Raw genomic sequence first — 19,492 nt, 5'->3', positions numbered from 1 at the left:
ATTCTTTCTGCAAAATATTGGCAATTTCATATAATTATGATGAAAGAGGGAGAGTGTAGTGATTATTTATCCTTCTCTCCAAAAGTAGACCACAAAGAGACAATAATATTGAGATCTGGTGACTGTGGTGGCCAGGGTAGATGCAAAAATTCATCCTCATGTTCACAAAGCTAGTCCTGGACATTGTGAGCTGTGTAAATGGGGGCCCTGTCGTCCTGGAACACAGCATCACGTTTGGGGAAGTTGAAAACACTGTGAAACAAGACCCATCTGACCAAATGACTTTCTTCCATTGCGCCATAGTCCAGATTTTATGGCTTCGGCACCATCTTTTCCTGTTGTGGAAACCTGCATCACTCATGAGTGGTTTTGGAATTCCAGCTCACCCTGCATATCCCTGCTTTTGGAGCTCCCTTCGTGACATTTTGTGCTGACAGCATTCGCGAGTTGACATTCAGCTCTGCAGTGGCTTTTTCAGCTGTTGTCCCCTTTTGTTGTTGTCACAGTCCTCTTCATAGACAGTTTCATCATCGTTGTGACTTAGTGAATGAAACTTGTTGAGGTACATTGCACAGCAACCATTCATGGTCAAATACAGCAGCACGACCTGAGCGGGCTTGGCTGGCATCTGCATTTATGTTGAAGCTTGCATTTCTCAGGGTGTTTCCATGTGTTGTGCCAATAGCCGTATGTGGGACACACATGAGCCAACCAACAGAGAACATCATGCGTGTATATGGGATGGCAGAGTGGATGTCTTCTTCTTCCTCTTCTTCTTGGCTTCTAAGGGACTTAAAGCTACCATGCAGATTTCACATGTTGCTTCCAAATGCCTCTCTATCTTGTGCTAATGTGAATGGCCATGGGCTTATTTGAATCTGAGAGTCTGTTTGAAAAGTTCTCAGAACATAATGGAAAAAAAGTACTTACATCACTGAAACTTTTTCTATTTTTCCATGTGGTCTCCTTCTAGATTAATGCACTTGGTCCAAAGATGATCCCATCTCGAAAATGAATTTCCTTCAGGCCTGCAAAATAATTGTCAACTCCAACTATCAATTCTTCATTTGAAGTGAATCTTCATCCACCAAAAAAATTTTCAGTTTTGGGAAGAGATGGAAGTCTGATGGAGCCATATCAGGTGAATAAGACGGGTGTGGCAACAATTCATACTTAAGTTCATGTAATTTTGCCATGGCGACGGCACATGTTTTTGATCCAGTGACGAGAGTCGTGGCACCCATTTTGCAGATAATTTTTTCATTTCTAATTTCTCAGTTAAAATGTGATACACCCTTTCAGATGACATCTGGCAAGAGTGAGCAATTTCACTCACTTTCAATCGGCGATCCTCAATGACCTTTCCATGCTCTTTTGCGATGTTTTCTGGAGTAGTGACACATCTTGGCTGACCACTGCACAGATCATCATCATCTAAGCTCTCCCGACCAAATTTAAATTCATTTGGCCACTTAGTAACAGTTGATTATGAAGTAGCAGAATGCCCCATTTTATTCTGGAAATTGGCGTAAATGTCATTTGCTTTCACATCTTTCTTTACAAAGTACTTAATCGCTGCTCAAATTTCAATTTTTTCCATCTTTGCAAATCGCTACATGGGAACAACAACAGAACCACGTCACCACCACTGGTCTCTTCCAAGGGCACTGACATGGCATGTGTTTACAGGCAACAGTCCAATGAATATCACGTGAACAACTTGTTGCACTAGTGCTGACCTCTCATGGTGATTCCAAGAACTTTTCAAATCACCCTCATATAAAGTACCTCATGAAAACCTACTCAGAAGTTTCTCAGGAATCGCTTTTAATGTGAAATATATGAATAACCTTGGGCATACTTCATGCTACTTTCACAGAATGGTGAAGGTGAGATCAAATTAAGAACTGGTTGCACCCTCAATTAACAGAACAAGAAGAACTCTAAATATACGATAGAATCTACTATGCAGATCATAGTTGTAAATAACCCACTACATTACAAAAGGAACAAAGATGTGCATAATTACAACAACAAACAAAAAATGACACTCATTATTAAACATTAAGGTTGTCTTTCACATCACTGTCATTAACCGCACCAATGATTCATGTAACATGAAACTAACTAACTAGAAATGATACAAGAGAATACATTCTTCACAAAACAGCAGTAAGAAGGCAATTTATTCCTTAGGAAAATCAATAAAGATACAATACTTGTGAACTAAAGCTATTTGTGCATCCCATAGCTTATAGACAGTGCTTCAAATATGTAAGTTGTAAGAGATATCAAGCTGGCATTTATTCCCAGTTGATTATAGGTGTCAGTGGATAACTTATCATTGTATAGCAAAAATGTCTAAAGGCAAACTCAGTGATCATTCCCACTTGTCAGAGTTCCCCATCTGAGTTTGTTCATTCATTCACACATCTTCATTCATAAATCCATTGTGAAAGTCAGCCTTTGGGGATATAGAACAAGTCAAATTACATATTAACGGGCAGGAGCATGTAGCATTTGTAAAGTATACTAACAAGAAATTATGGTTAATGGTGCTAATCTAGTCACACTAGTAGCTATGGGAATTATTTGAAAAACTGACACTGATCTTCATCTTATTCTTTTCAGCTGCTGTCTTTATCTATTGTTTCATATCAGCCATTTATATAGCTTTACTGATTTCAGAGACTGCAGTTAGCTGTATATATACAGGAAAAGCTAAAACACCTGTTTAATGTGAATATTAATGCAAACAGGACTTTACATCCAAATATTGCGATAAATTATAGGTGTGGCTTATACAATACTTTCTTATTTTGTTTCTAAATACCTGGAGATTTCCAGTTCCCTGCCTGATTTCTATACATGCTTTACATTTTCATATATGGTGTTATCAGAAATAGTCTGAAAAGCTTGTAAGAGGTGGATCCATGAGTTATCACTTGTTTAAATACTCATTACTAGTTAGGGCATCCCTTTCTTGGAAGCGATAAGCTAGGAGAGCAAAAGCTATGTTTATTCTGTCTGTGGAAGCCAAATGAAGAACAGTTTGCTGAGATTGCCTCTGGTAGGTTGTTTGTTTGAATATGCATGTGTAATGACTTGATTGACTAAATTTAATGGTAAATAACTCAGAAATAGTGCAGTGCGTCGAATTTTTTTTAACAATTATTTCTCAGCACTACCTTTTCTGAAACACCCTTACAAGATTTTGAGACTGTTTCTGACCACCTTGTGTAATGATAATGTGCTATTAAAATCTGTCTATTTTTCTTATTTGTTACAATGTTTTAATCATGTATTCTCAAAAATGTATTTGGTTAATGTAGGTAAAAGATTGGCATTGACATATCCAGCACTAAGTATCATGTACTTTCCTCTCTCTTCTTGAGAAGGTTGTCTCAGCTGGGAAAATACTTCCACATTTAACGTTTTTGTCATGAATACTGGTTTGTCTTCTGATATGTGGACCACTTTTCTAACTCTCTAGCACTTAAAACAATTGAGTCATCCTTAAGAAATGCAATGGTATTAGGAACAATATACAGTTCACCAAAGCTACTCAGTAACTTGCACAAGTGACAGAAACCCACGTTTTGTACATTCAGAATCTTGTCTAGCTGACACTACATAATGATAACAGTTGTGACGCTTTTAGGAAGCGTCATGTTATATTAGATACATATGTACCTCAGTTTGTAGATTTTCTGTCTACTAAGGTTATATTTTTCTATGGTATTGTGTTTTCATTTCAACATTCTTCTATGAGGACATCTTTGGTATATATGAATAATTAATAAATTTCTATTGCCCAAAGCAAGTGTTTTGGTTCTTGTAAGTATATCAAGAGACATCAAGTAGTTTCATTATTGTCCATTTCCTAAACAGTATCTCCAGCAGTTTAAAAAATACTGAAACAATCACTCACAAGACAGATTTTAACACTCCAAATATGATACATACCAGATGTCACAAAGAAAAATAAACCATTGGAAAGAGTAAAACGGTGCATTTCACAGACTTAACAATCCTCCATCGAAACATGCAATCAATAAAAAATAAAATACAACAATTAGAAGTTGAGCTCCAATCTTTGACCTGCACAGTAGTTTGTGTTACTGAGCACTGGTGTAGAGACAGAGAAATCCAACATGTAGTACTAACATTGTATGAAAGGGCAAACTCTTCGTGCAGAACTGCTTCAAGGAGTGGAGGATCATGCATTTATATCAGAAAGGAACACAGTTTAATTCAAGTCATGGCCTCAGACAGAAAGTGAAGACAAACACTTTGAAATATCAGCTATTGAATTAACAGGGCTTGATATCACCGAGAAATTAATCATTTGTGTGTGTATAGATCTCCCAGTGGTAGTGTGGACACTTTTTTCAACAAATTAACAGAAGTTCTAGATAAAGTCCCAAGTACAAAGGTCATTGTGTGTGGGGACATTAACATCAACATTAACACTAATATCATAAATGAATCCAGCAGCACCCTCATAAATACCCTTCATAGTTTGGCATGTCCCTATTTGTTAATAGTGCAACAAGAGTTACTACAGTGACTGGTAATTGACCATGTGGCCACAAATATGGACAGGGAAAAATGTGATGTAGCTGTAAAAGATCTCAGACTATCAGACCATCTCTGTCAAATAACAACAGTAAAATCAGGCACTTAATCATTCCCTAAACTACAAGTCTACAATCGACATCCATCAGAAATGAGAATAAAAGATTTTTCAAAAGAAATAGCAAAACAAAGCTGGGATGAAGTGTGTAAGGAAACCAATGTGAATATGAAATTCTCTAAATTCTCCATATTATTTAAATTGAACTTTGAAAAGGCATTTCCAAAAGTATGCATGTCTGTATCAACATCTCCCAAAAACAGATGGATAACAGCAGGTATTAAGAAGTCCTCCCAAACACTTCAATACCTCAGTTCAATGAAAAAGAGTCGCAATGGTGCAGAATTCTTAAACTTCTATACAAAAAGATCTATAGGAGTGTGCTGATTGCTGCAAAAAAGTCATTTAATGACAAAATAATATATAATGTAGAGAATAAAAGCAAAGCAGTCCAGGATGTTAAACAAAAAAGGAAATGGGGAGAGGCAAACAAATGGAGAATAACATACTGTTAAGGGAGGGAGATAAGGTAATAAATGATCCACAACACTTAGCAAACTAAGTAAATGAACATTTTTCATGTATTGCAGAGAAGTCACAGGAAAAATTCCACAAAACAAATATAACACCTGTAAATAGTGTTGCACTAAATACAATGATGTCACTTCCAGCCACAGAGAATGAAGTCAATAAAACTGTTCTGAAACTAAAAAATGAAAAGTCAGTAGGCTTAGATGAAGTACCAATGTATGTTCTGAAACAATGCATAGAGATTATACAAGGCCCCGTAACAAACATGATAAATGAATCCTTCACATCAGGGACATTTCCAGAGCAGTTAAAACAGGCAAGAGTTGTACCTATGCTTAAGAAAGGTAATGCAGAAGACATAAAAAATTACTGGCCAATTTCCCTGCTGCCACCATCCTCAAAAATAATAGGAGCAATTATGGAAAACAGATTAATGAATTACCTGAAGAAAAACAATCTTTTAAATGAATCATAGTTTGGTTTCCAAAGTGGCAAAAATACAGAGCCAGCCATAATAGAATTCACAAAAGATGTACTTGACACTCTTGACAAAGATGAATGTCTCACAGGCATATTTTTGGATCTTTCTAAGGCCTTTGGTACAGTCAACCACAAACCACAAGATTCTATTAAATAAATTACAAGCACTAGGAATAATATGGTAGCTAATTACTGGTTTCAGTCATACCCAGCAGATATCGTACAAAGAGGAGAGATAATACATACTTCAAATAGATGTAAACATCTAGTTAAACACTTACCAGAATCAAAATACATTAATGTAGGGGTTCCACAAGGTAGCATATTAGGACCAATACTATTCCTGATATACATCAAAGACTTTCCCAGTAGTGTTACTCATGGTGAAAAAATTCTCTTCACTGATGAGAGCAATACTATAGTCACTGAGGAAACAAGGGAACTCCTTGTAGAGAAAGCAAATGAAACTCTCAAGGAAGTTTACGACCGGTCAATAAGCAACAAAGTGACATTGAACATAAAGAAAACTAATGCCACGAGTTTCAGTTTGAAGAGGGAAAATGACAATGTTAAATTAAATGTAGATGGCACCTCTACAGACTGTGTAACAAATATAAAATTTTCTAGGAATGAATATTGATTCTCATTTGAAGTGGTGTGAACACACAAAGATACTTTTAAACAGAATTTCAGCACCATTTTATGCCCATAGACTCCTATCATCAGTGTGTAACATGCAGTGTCTTTTAGTTACATACCATTCATATGTATACTCAGTTCTTAGCTATGGCATTTTTTGAGGGGAACAAATGCACAAAATATGAACACAGTTTTCAAACTCCAGAAAAGAGCCATAAGAATAGTAACCAAAAGTAGTAGTCGAGCTCATTGTAAAGATCTGTTCAAAACACTGGGTATTTTAACTGCTCCGTGTGAATACATTTACCAGTCAGTTGTACACATCAAAAATAACATTGGTAATCGCTGCACAAATAGCTCTGTCCATGACCATGGAACAAGAGCTAGATTCAACTTACATTTACCAAGAAAAAATAAACATAAAACTCAAAACAGGATTTTTTAATAAGGAATAAAGCTGTACAATAAATTACCAAAAGAGATTAAAGAAATTTCAAAAATACACTTATTTAAAATGACAGATAAAAAGTACCTGTTATGCAATACGTTTTATACATCGAAGGATTACTTAGATAAAACAGAGTAGGGGTTTGGTAAAAAAAGTTATACAAATAAATAATAATAAGATTATAAAACATTCAACATTCCACATAACACCTTCACACTATGTTTTTTCCTTCTTTTTTCCTTTTCTAGAAAAACTTACCCCCAAGCTATGCATGGCACAATACTAACACTTCTTCTTCTTTCTGAGCTCAACATCTCACTCATTATAGAGGGATGCTGACTCCGTTTTTCAAGATAGCAAATAAAATGTAAATGTCTTGTGACTAGGGCCTCCCGTCGGGTAGACCGTTCACCAGGTGCAAGTTTTTCGATTTGACACCACTTCCGCGACTTGCGCATCAATGGGGATGAAATGATGATGATTAGGACAACACAACACCCAGTCCCTGAGTGGAGAAAACCTCTGACCCAGCCGGGAATCGAACCCGGGCTCTTAGGATTAAGATAGCAAATGGGAAGTTGCAGTACAGAAAATGGCCCAGAGATCACCAGTGAGTGTGTGTTTGTGTGTGTAGTGAGTGAAGTGTTATGAAACAACATGTGTATAGTGTGTGCAGTGACTGATAGTGAGATATGAGTGAATGTGTGGCAATACATTATTTAGTAAGTTATTTATAAAAAAAGTATTGTATACAAGGAGTAAATCTAATGATTGTCTCTAACATGAAGTATGTTAATGTATGAGTATACGAAATAGCTTATTATAAAATTGGTCTAAAGTTGTAAATACTTTGACATGTCCTGTATCCTTGTAAAAAGAGATCTACGGATGAATAAAGCTACTTCTACTATTACTTTGTAGCTACTCATACTATGAAATGTGAAACTGTATTTTGCATGAACTGAACTCTGCTGACATTTTGTGACTGAAATGATGTCCAGAAGAACATTAAGTTAATGGAGAAAGTCATGGATTTGTATATCAAGTTGAAACCCTGTCTTGAAAGTATTTACGAATGTTTTTGGTATCAATGGTAGACACAACGGCCATACTCAGGGAGGGGCAGTGGAGGGCAGGTATTCACAAACCAAACTCATGACATGTGACAGACATTATCAGTTCAGTATCAGATCTAAGAAAACCAGAATGTGTTATGTACACTGACTATTAGCAAATGTAGCCTGAGCTATATGCCATGAAATGTTCAAACTATTCCACTATCTGTCACAGTTCTCCTAGAAACTGGAAATGTGAGATGGCTCTTAACAGCTTCCAGTAATGCTGTACCTTCAATTCATGATATTTATTGTCTTCTAACCAACTAATGTCAAAAGTTCTAAATTTGTGAATAAAGGAAGTATTCGCATTTTTCTGAATGTTATCTACCAGACATCAAAATAATATGTAAAAATCTCACATAATCCATTCTCTCAGTTAAATACACTGCAGATAGTAGATACCTATTATTATTCAGCGGTTTAAACCTTTTTAGTGATTTCATTTCATAATATCCTGTGCCTGATTTATTTCCTCCACCATTCCCTATGCCATGAACCTGGTAAGAGATACATATCCCCCCCAGATCCTGGCTATACTTTTAGTAGACACTAAAGAGAATTGTGTACCATGCAAGGAAAATATTTGCTGAACAAAACTGTTTGATGAGGCCTTCAGGATCGACCTCAAGGGCATATGATGGTCAATGTGAAAATTACGTAGTGTCAGGTTCCAGAAATTTATCATAACTAAAGGTTGTTTACTACCACTATGTGTCACTACAATTTCTTTTAGAACAAAGAAATTGTGTGCTGATGTCAAAAGTGAAACTGTTCAAAATGTAAAAGATGATACACAACAACCCAGTGAAGGCAAATTCCCAGGAGAAGAGCTTAAGGGAAGATGTACATTTTTCTTCACGAACATGAAAAATATTTACAGAATGAATTTTCAGTCTGTAGCAGTGTGTGCAGTGATCTTAAATCTTTTGACATTTTAAAACTGTGTGCCAAACTGGAGCAAGTCCCAGTCTGGAACACAGTTTTAACTCACCATCAAATCAGTGCACACTCTGCTACATAGTGAAAATTAATTCTGGAAGCAATCCTTCAGGCTGTGTCTGAGCCATGTCTCCACAATATTTCTTCCAAGGGTGCTACTCCCAAAAGGTATGTAGGAGAACTTCTCTGCAGGTTGGATGGTAGGAGATGAGATACTACAGAAGCAAAGCTGTGAAGGTGGGACAGGGGTCATGCTTGGACAGCTCAGTTGGTTGCCAGCCTGGTCTGACACACTGTTTTAATTTGCCACAAAGTTTCATGAAAAATATTCACATATCAGGATATTGATATCGCGGAGGCTCAACATAACTGATCTCTGAAAGTCTTTACTGTTGTGCAGAATAACTACTTTTTACAACATGGATACAGGAAATCTACTCACCTAGTGTCAGCAGGTGGAAACACATTAAAGATATGAAGATGCTAGTTTTTGGAAGCAGGACTTTCCCCTTCTGGCAGAAGATAGAAGACAAATGGAAGAAACAAGTATGTAGGAAAGGTCACTCAGAACCAGTGGTCAGGCTCAGCAGGAGGAATCATCCATTTAGTTGTTTGTGCTTATTTTTGTTTTGTGAAAAAGGAAAATAAATTAATTAGAATTATAGTTATTCTGGCATGTTTTGGGAATGAAACAATATTTTTTGCTGTTGAGTCTCTCAGTCTAGCACATATTTATTCACCATGTTTCATAGGTGTCACGAAGGATAACCCTTATGTATGTGGAGCAAATCATGGTGTACATTACCAAAAGAAAAATACCTCTTACAAATTTTATATCTACAATGTATTACTGCTTTGCTACTTAGTGATATTTGTATTTACAACAGCTAAATTTAACCAAGGAAATAAGTATAGGCCTAATAATAAAGCTGCTGTTCTTGAAGGTATAATAAATAGTATCTGTTTATCTTCTATCGGTAGCTTAATATTTGCTTGATCGCAACTGAAGGAAATACTGTTCCAACTTAAGGTAAGTTTAATGGAAGCAGACATTATGTTATAGATGGAAATTTTATTTTAGCGAGACTTACATGATTCATTAATGCTGTTCAATTCGAAAGGACTTTTCTGCAAAATATGTGTATAGAACATGCGAAAATGTGGGATGTTTAAAATTCTTATAGTGCGTTATCTGAATACTCTTCTTATGACTGTAACAACAGCCACAATTTTTTCATGTAAAGTGACATATTCGATTGGTTTGTACACGAAAGTTGCAACAAAAATAGTTAGTATGAGACTGTAAGACGTAATATGGAATTGGTTACCACACGGGAATTGTTGCAGATTTATTTATTCCAGTTAGAGTTACTGTTACTTCGATTTCTGTCGGTTGTGATTATTGTGTTAATGACACCGGCAAAGGTATCACCTCGATTTTCTAATTGCAGAAAACAAAAGTTTAGCGCATTAAATAATATTAGTTAGCGGTACTTCCGCACATTCAAAAACAGCGGTCTCAATATCGATATTTGGAGTAATCTTCGACTTTACAATATTGCTTGCAGGATTTAAATTTGTCAACAGTTTTTAATATCCATTTAATATCGAAACTTGTAAGTTACATGAATATAAGATTTTGTTGTTGCTGATCCCACACACAGCTGTCACTCGCGGAGCACGCTATAGTGGAGCGTTGGCAGCAGTGCGACCTGGGCTTCGCGACGAGTAAGCCATCTGGTGAGCGGCGAGGATGTCGAATACATTCCGGTTGTTGACTGTTCCAGGCCGGGTGTTGAGTGAGTGAGGTGGTTGTGCGAAGTGTGGTTTGTGTTAACATGTCTCTTGTATTATAAATATTGATACGCTTTCATATCGCTACGAAGTGTAAACAGAAATTTGAACAAAGTTCTCGACAAGTGCATTATTCCGTGAGAATGGTGTAAATATATGTGCATCACATAAGGGTGACATCGGGATTCGATTTTTCTTAATTATCTGATGCCGAACAACATGTGGTAAGTAACGCTTTTCGTATAAGTCAAAAGCCTTAAATGTCAACTAAATGGCATATAAAAATTCCAGATGTGTATTTTTCTGAAATTTTACTTCTTCTGGCGGTGTTTGTGCCCTCTCCAAATAAAGAAATATTTGTCACTGTTTGTCATACATGTTTTGTCACGTTAACTGAGGAAAAGTTGTCTGTTTCGTGCATTAGATGTTTAACTATTGTTCTGATAGTAAATGAAAATTTAGCACCCGGAGCTATTCATCAGCGTAGGAAAGCTTTCCATGGACGTGGTCACCGACAATAATTAACAATTATAAACACATCCAGAAAGATAGTAGGTATTTTGATAGCGTTTTGGCCATTGAAGCAAACGGGAGGGGGTGAATAAGTTGTTATTCTTCGGATAATTTACCTCATTCTAGGCCTATATGGCTGTAATAATTGAAGTGAAAGCATGCGATGAACTCGAAATATGTCAAGAACTTAAGTATAGTCTATGTGAAACGTTGTACTGCCTATTTGAAGATGACTTGAAATGCATTATTTCGCAAAAAGCGCGCTTCAGAGCCTAGCTGCATTCCTGCGTTTAGGAGTCAAGAAAACATCTTTCAGCAGGACTGAATAGTTTTCTGTTTACTTTAGACACCCTAATAAAGTTATGTGCTGAGATTCGATCCAGATATGTGCAGTGCCTGTTGTGATGAGCAGAAAGCCTCTATGGTAAAGCTGCCACTGCCCGGAAGGAGACAGTTTTGTCATAGGTTCGGTCGCCTGGCGTTCAGATGTGCTGCAATACTTTTTAGAGCGAATACATTTGTATGACTAGTAAGATTTCCTTCACTTTGAGATAGCAGATCGTTTGACAGTAAGTTTCAATATTCTATATTTAATATTCTATATTCTATCATTTCCAGTGCCAACCAGTAAGAATCTGGCTTACTTAATAAGAACGTATTTCTTGGTTGAAGAACCATCCGAGGACTGACATGCAGTGGAATATGACAAGACATGTAGTGCTTTATATTTCGTATTTCTCTTGTTAATACTTGACAAGTGTACCCTCTCCTCTCGCACTGCCTTACGAGCATACTCGTGGCGAGGGCGCAATGGTCAGCATACTGGACTCGCATTAGGGAGGACCGCGGTTCAGATCGTCGTCCGGCCATCAGATTTAGATGTTTCGCGATTTCCCTGAATCACTCCAGGAAAATGCCGCGGTGGTGACTTTGAAAGGGCACGGCTGGTTTCCTTACCCACCCTTGACATAATCCGGGCTTGTGTTCCGCCTCTAAAGACATTGATAACGTTAAACCCAATCTTCCTTCCTATTATACTCGTAGCAAATCGATTTTGTTTGTGCAATTCCAAACTTTACCACGTAAATCGTTGTTTTTCATTAGGATTATTGTCATCCTTAGCGTAAAACAACGCGTTGTCTGTTGTCAGGACGTGCGCTTGGTCTGCATGCATGTAAAACATGTCGAATTCTCGAATCAGTTTCTCAAAATATAGAACGTAGATTCAAGAGGAATCCGAAACACAAACGATGCTCAATTTTAAACATTGTACAGTCGATGAGGCTCCTGCTTGATAGTGGGTGTAAACGCAGTACGTTTTACTGATTTCATAGGATGTGAAACACACAGTAATATCTGACGGAATAAATCATTAAACATTTGTCGCTGAAGGCCAGTGTTCATGACAGGTGCAAAATGGAGAGCAATTAACTACACTCCTCGATTACGTCTGTAGCTTGTATACATCTTTAACTGCAGTAGAGTCCGTTTTCAGAGTCTTGCAAAACATACTTTTTTTTTAATATAAAAGTGACAAAGTACTTGGAATCGGGCTTAGCAAGACAGCGCTAATGCCGCAGCACCACTGTAGTTGTTTGCTTCATCGGTGACTTCGGTTGGCGAAGGTTAAATTTATTGATTGGACGGTGTGTTTTCTAGAGTCCAGCCGTACTGAGCCGTACTGACGTTCCATTTTGTTGCAGAGTATAATTTATTACTGATTTCGCACAGCGTTAGATACGAACGAGTTTGTGTATTATTAATATTTGCAACATTTCTTCCTCATTTGTTACATCAATTATGTTCGTCATGTAATTAACAACAAATATTATCCGCCTTTTGAACTGATGTTTATTGTTGTTTTCGACCAGAGATATTTCATCTGTTTGTGTTGTGCGTAACTTTGTGGGTTTTTCTCTCTCTTTTGGTGTCAGACGTAAAACCCACAGATGATGCGTTGCACAAATAGGTATAAAATAAATTTTTGACCAAATGGAGAGTGCCTAAGACCAATATATTATTTATAAAAACATGTTTTATTTTAGTCTGCATGTTTTCGTGGCTGTTGTCACTGTTGTCATTGGAGGTTGTTAGGCCGCTTTATGTTCCTTTTAATTTTGTCACCTATCTGCATTTCGAACCGTATGCTGGTAACCTTCTCAGGTATTTTGGTGGCTCTGCTTGATTCGAAACGTCGATTGTGAAGAAACTGAAGAGGAGAATGGCGCGACCTTACAACCTAAAAGATTTTTATGTTCAATGAGACATGTTTAACATCAGTTGCTAAAGATGGATACTACTTGTTTTCTTATCTGCAGAATAAATATATATAACTCGTAAAGTGTATACGTATTTAATGCCTTCGAAGAAGACACGTTTTGAAACAGCTTTACGAATATGTAAAGTTCACTTGCTAGTATCACAGAAAATGACTTGTCTTGGGCGATATCTAATTACATTGTCAGTTTAACAACAGACCGAGGGGGAAAGGAAAGGAGATGCATGCGGGACGTTTCGTTCCCCGCCCTCTATATCTACTCCGCAAGCTACGGTACGGTGCGTGCCGGAGCGTACCCCGTACCACTATTAGTCATTTCCTTTCCTGTTCGTCCTATGTGAACTGTTGCTCCGTTTCCAGCAATTTGTTCAAAATGGTTCAGATGGCTCTAAGCACTATGGGACTACAGCTCAGGTCATCAGTCCCCTAAACTTAGAACTACTTAAACCTAACTAACCTGAGGACATCACACACATCCATGTCCGAGGCAGGCTTCGAACCCGCGACCGTGGCAGCGGCGCGGTTCCGGACTGAACCACCTAACCGCTCGGTCACAGCGGCCGGCCAACAATTTGTGGATGGGGAAGTTAACCGTCATAGTTTGAATATATAACGTAATGCGTCATGGTATCGTACAGCTACAGTACATATCATTATAGAGGAGAACGCGAACTGCTGAAAATGCAGTTTAATACGGGGCTATTTCACAATGCAGCAAGTTAGATTGTAATTCTGACAACAAAGTATCGTAATAGCAGATTGAAGATATACGACCGTACATTGGGTATGGTCAGGTTGCTCATTCGGTAAATGTCAGTGAATTACTCCCGATACCGCACACGTTGTGAATCCCTCACTAAGCTCCGACGGTCGTCTCATGAGCTTTTCTACATCCATTGTTTGTATTTATAAATTGACAATTTCATTTTTTCATGCAGGAACATTCTCGTGGATCAATATAAAATCACACCAGCAGTTGCGTTCGAAATTTAGTACATATTGTAGTATATCACCTGTTTTCGTTGATGATGATCTGACCTACCTCCTTTATATGTGGCTGGCTTTGTAATTTATTCTAAACGTCGGGTCTTCTTCTGTGGTGTTGGAAGCTTAGTGCGATTACCTGTCTTCACATCTCACGTAAATAAGCTGAGAGGCTGTGTGTAAACATGATAGTTCCTGTTTCCGGAATATCTTATAAAGAAATCTACGAGAATAGGTAGTTGATAGGAGGTCTTCGTGAATATAAATGCAATGTCGCGTGCACGAAAGTCAAGGAGCCGCTAATGTGTTATTGTGAAGCTGGTAGTAAATTGTGTGTGTGTGTGTGTGTGTGTGTGTGTGTGTGTGTGTGTGTGTGTGTGTGTAAAAATGTCCTCTGTCGGGAATGAGGAAGGAACAACGCGAACGTTTATTCCTGTGCCATTTCTATTACGCGCGTTCGGCGTGAGATCAGCGAGTCCTGTGTGCGTCCGACTTCACTATGGTTGGTTGGTTTGTGAGATTGAAGGGACCAGACTGCTAGGGCCATCGGTCCCTCGACTTCACTATGGATGCCGGGAAAAAGGAACAGAGATTCAGTGCGGTTTTTGACAGTGAAAGGAGTGTTAAGTGAAATTCATGGTCAAATGTCTGCTGTGTACGGCGAACACAGTATTTCACATGCACATCTCTTTACTTGGAGTAAGACTTCGAAAAGGTCGGGTGCCGTTGGAAGACAGCAGAGGCACAGAACAGGCTCATCGTGACATTACCCCCTCCGTCACTGCTGCGGTGGATGTAGCCGGCAGAAGTGACCGACGGCGGACACTGGAAGACATTCGGCTCATGTTGGACATCAATCACGGTGCCGCTCACGCCTTCGCGACAGAGCATCGGAAGTTCCGGAAAATCTGTGCGCAGTGGCTTCCCTACAGCCCGACGGAGGTGCGAAAGTTGAACAGATTATCGACATTACTGTAGCAACTGGAACAGCATCACGATGAAGACTTCGTTCGCTGGCCTGTAGTGACGGGAGAGCTGAAACATGGTGTGATCATTCGGAACAGGACAATAAGCATCAGAGCCAACAAAGGTAAGCGCATGGATTCACGCCTACCGAAAAAGTCTGCGAAAGTCATAATGGCCGTTCTCCTTGCCCGTAAGGTCCCGCTGCTCATTGACTTTCTGGAAGAAGGGGCCACAGTCAACGCATAGCAGTATGTGTACACTTTGCAAAAATTGAAATGCTCCATAAAGTCGAAACGCCCAGGGATGTTGGCGGACGGCACCATTCTGCTGCAGGATAATGCCCGCGCACATGTTGCCAAGATTGTTTGGACTACCGAGTTTCGCTGGGAAGCCATTACGTATCATACTAGTCCCGATCTCTACCCATGCGATTTTCGTATTTCTGGAGTCCTGGCGAAAGACGTTCATGGCCTTCGATTTGTTTCGGACGAAGAGGTGCACGTCTGGGTACAGTCATGGTTCCATAGTCAATCGCAGACATTTTTCCATTAAATCATTGACCGTGTGATAAATGTATTGCGAGTTATGGCTATTAGATTTGTAGAATAAACAGTTTACTTACCTTTTTCCATCTATCTTGTTCATTTTGACGGCCCCCTTATAATAGAAATAACGTGAGTGTAACAATTTGTAGGGATATTAAGTGAAATGATCACAGTGGCGCAGTCCTGGTAAGGCGGGCGGCAAATTTGGGTTCTTTGTCAGAATACAAAGCAGACTTGACCACGAATCGTTTGTGCGTTTCATCTTAGAATATTCTCGCGCGTGTTGGACACTTACCGAGTAGGACTAACAGGGAGTATTGATCGTATACAAAGAAGGGTGGCACGATTGGTCGTAAGTTTGTTTGACTCGCTGGAGAGCGTCTCTGAAAAATTCCAATACTTGAGTTGGCAGACTGTCGAAAATAGACACAAATTATCCCGTGAAAGCTTACGTCGAAAATTTCGTGAACCAGTGTTAGCTGGAGATACCAGAGATGTATTCGGTTTCCTACAATTCGCTTCCGTAGGTATCGAGAAGACAGGGTCAGAGTAATTGGAAACAGCAGGCACAAAACCGTTTGACCAGTTCTTCGCGTGAATGGAACGCAAAGGAATCCCCACGTGTGGTGCAACGCTAAGTGCCCTTTGCCGTCCAGTCCAGTGACTCGATAGTGTGTACTGTATGTAGACTTGTAACGATTTAGGTGGTTTCGTAGGTGCGTTTTGACCACAAATAGTGCTTAACAGCGGCGGGGCAGGAGGCGTAGCAGAGGAGCTGGGAAGCTGTAGAAAGAGGAGCCGCGCCCCAGCAGCCAGCCACTCGCTGAGTAGCAGTCGAGGGTTGAGCACCACTCCTCTCACTCGCGTACTGTCAGCCATAGGCCCCCGCTTGCACGGGTGACAAAACAGGAGATTATTCGGCTCTGATTTTATTAAAGCATTGGCGGTAACTCGCTCACAGGTCTACAGCAAGCAACGGCGGGCAGGATTCATTACTTTGCGACGCCCGGCAGCAGAATTGTCGTGTTTCTTTTCGTTCTGCGGGATGTCGAGCTCCAGTGGTGCTTTGGGGTCGAAGCGGTCAACCGCTGTTGACAAAAAGCGCGTCTTGTATTTGCCGCGGGCGGCGTCGTCGGCCGTCTCGAGTGCCCCAGCTGCCGCAGAGCCAGGCTCTGCTCCCCCCAAGAGTAGGGAAATTGTGGGCCAGGACCTGGAAGCCGGCCGCGGAACCACAGAAAAGGTTTCCGCCGCCGCCGTCCAGACCTCCGCGTCCACGAATACAGTAGGGCCAGCAATGCAGCCGGGAAACCTAACGGTGTCAACGAAGGCTGTAACTGGCACCCCCCTGGCAGCGCCCCCCTTCTCCGCTCCGGACATGGCAAATAACACAGCAAATAATGCCACCATACACAGAACACCAACAACCTCATACATCGTCAGTACTTGCAATCCCGCCCCTCCTAACCTCGTCCTAACTCCGCTCCTGCTTGCCAGCGCCAACGGCACACTACCTGAATACATTGAATCCATGAAAAATGGCAAGCAGACGATCCGTCTGCCGACCAAAATCCTCCCCAAACCCACCCCCTCGTCTCAGCCCTCCACCCGTTCCAAATACCTTAAATCCCCCCACACAAGTCCACCACATCCAAGCAGCGGCGTGTAAAGAAGGACAGGAAGGAGAAGCACTCCAAGGGGAAGAAGCAATCCACCACCTCCACCCCAACCACTTCCACACCCTCTGAGGAGCCTGCGCCCCCGACAGCACCTGTCGTCGCTCTGGGAGGGGACAAGGAAACACCGGCACTGGAAGGGAACCGTGTAACCGGGCAGGATTCGGATGGTTTCGTGCTGTCGAAGAAAACGTTTCGCCAGCCGAAGCTTCCACCAGCCCGGGGAGTGGAACCCACCCCAAACAGATTTCAGGCGGTTGCTGAGGAGCCAGAGACAACAGAAAACACAACACAAACACATAACCAAGTCGCCCACCACCTCCTCCCCGATTGTCGCAGAGTTTCCTCAAAACTACGAGGAGCTCTTAGAGTTGCTCAAGACAGAAATCGGGGAGGCAGTTTCCAGGCAAAACCCACCGGTGGAGACAAAATAAAAGTCACGGTACACACACTCGAACACTACAACACAGTCAAAACATTATTCAACACAAGAAACATACCTCACTACACATTCCCAACAACAAAGACACGAAACAGAAACATAGTTATTAGAGACCTTCCAAGACGAGTGTCCCCCCAGGTAATCAAAACAGACTTGACTGCCCGGGGGTACGTCGTCAAGGTGGTACAGCAAATGGGCAGCATAGACAGCAAGTGGCCGCTGTACCAGGTAACACTCCCTGACATACCGCAAAACAAGAGGGAGATCAAGATGGTCCTGGCTGTGCCTGTCACCACGGAGCCGCTGCGCCGTAAAAACAAGACGGTGCAGTGCTTCTGGTGTCAGGGCCTGAACCACATCGCTGCGCACTGCACCATGCCAGTGAGATGCAGGAAGTGCGCCGAAGCCCATGACACCAGGACATGCACACTAAAACACACGTACCCGCAAATAAAGTGCGCGCTGTGTGGCAAAAACCACACATTGGGTTACCAAGGTTGTAAGGTCCACAAAAGACACTCCCAGCAGGCAAAGGGCGCAAAGGCCGCCCCCCACACACGTAAACAAAACACGACAAACCCAACCAGTCACACAAGAAAACAAAATACAACAACACACACAGACAACGCCTGGGTAAAACCAAGACCGGACACACCCAGGGCAACATATGCAGAAGTGGTTTCTCCCCCGAGAAACCATGAAAGCGTGGCCCTGTCACCACAACACCAATCACAGTCACAAGAACAACACCGGGAAACACACAACAACAGCGGCCAGGTCCACCAAGTCAGAGGAAGCTCAAGGGAACCCCACACACAGTCCCCCCCCCCCCCCCACGGACCAGTTGTTAGGCGTTATGGTGCAGACCATGAACCTCGTCATGGAAATGATGGAGGAATTCAGGGAAGCCCAGAAGCAGAACACACAGATCCTCGTTGCCCTTCAGGCAACAGTTCAGCAGTCACTCCCCTCTGCGACTTCCTCAGTAGTTTCAAAACCCCATCATGGATAGACGACCAAACATCCATGGCCTGACAATGTGCGACTTTAACGCAGACGGCATTGTTAATCAAGAGGTCGAGTTCAGAGAACTCATGAAGGAGTTCTCCATCGACATATGCATGATGGGGGAAACCCACCTAAAACTGGGGATAAAAGCGACAGTCCCCAACTATGTTAGCTATCGCAAAGACAGGCCAACCCAAGGCGGAGGAGTGGCCATATACATAAAAAGAGGGATCCCCCACCACCAGGTATTCTTACCAGCTACCAATAAAATCGAAGCAGTGGCGGTGGAAGTAGCCACTGCCATTGGACCCCTAACAATCGTTGCAATCTACCGACCCCCACAAGACCAGATAGATGAGGGAGACATAGCTACTCTAGGGCAAATTGAAGGCAAACTCATAATAGGGGGCGACTTCAATACCAAACATCCTGATTGGAATTCTAGAGTAACCTCCAGAGCAGGCGCCAGATTGCAACAACTAGCGCGCAACCACCATT

General features: G+C 40.9%; 1 long non-coding RNA gene across 1 annotated transcript in view; it reads left to right on the top strand.

Moving 5' to 3' along the window:
* Window positions 1-10,576: 10,576 nt before the first annotated feature.
* Window positions 10,577-19,492, top strand: part of LOC126475370 (uncharacterized) — a 656,349-nt gene continuing 647,433 nt past the window's right edge. The window contains exon 1 of the long non-coding RNA XR_007586712.1: window positions 10,577-10,809. This is a non-coding gene — a long non-coding RNA (uncharacterized LOC126475370). The remainder of the gene's footprint in view (window positions 10,810-19,492) is intronic.

Source organism: Schistocerca serialis, chromosome 4 (assembly GCF_023864345.2).
Source record: "Schistocerca serialis cubense isolate TAMUIC-IGC-003099 chromosome 4, iqSchSeri2.2, whole genome shotgun sequence".
Lineage (NCBI taxonomy): Eukaryota > Metazoa > Arthropoda > Insecta > Orthoptera > Acrididae > Schistocerca > Schistocerca serialis.
The sequence above is the reverse complement of the archived record's forward strand: the minus strand, read 5'-3'. Positions and strand labels throughout refer to the sequence as shown.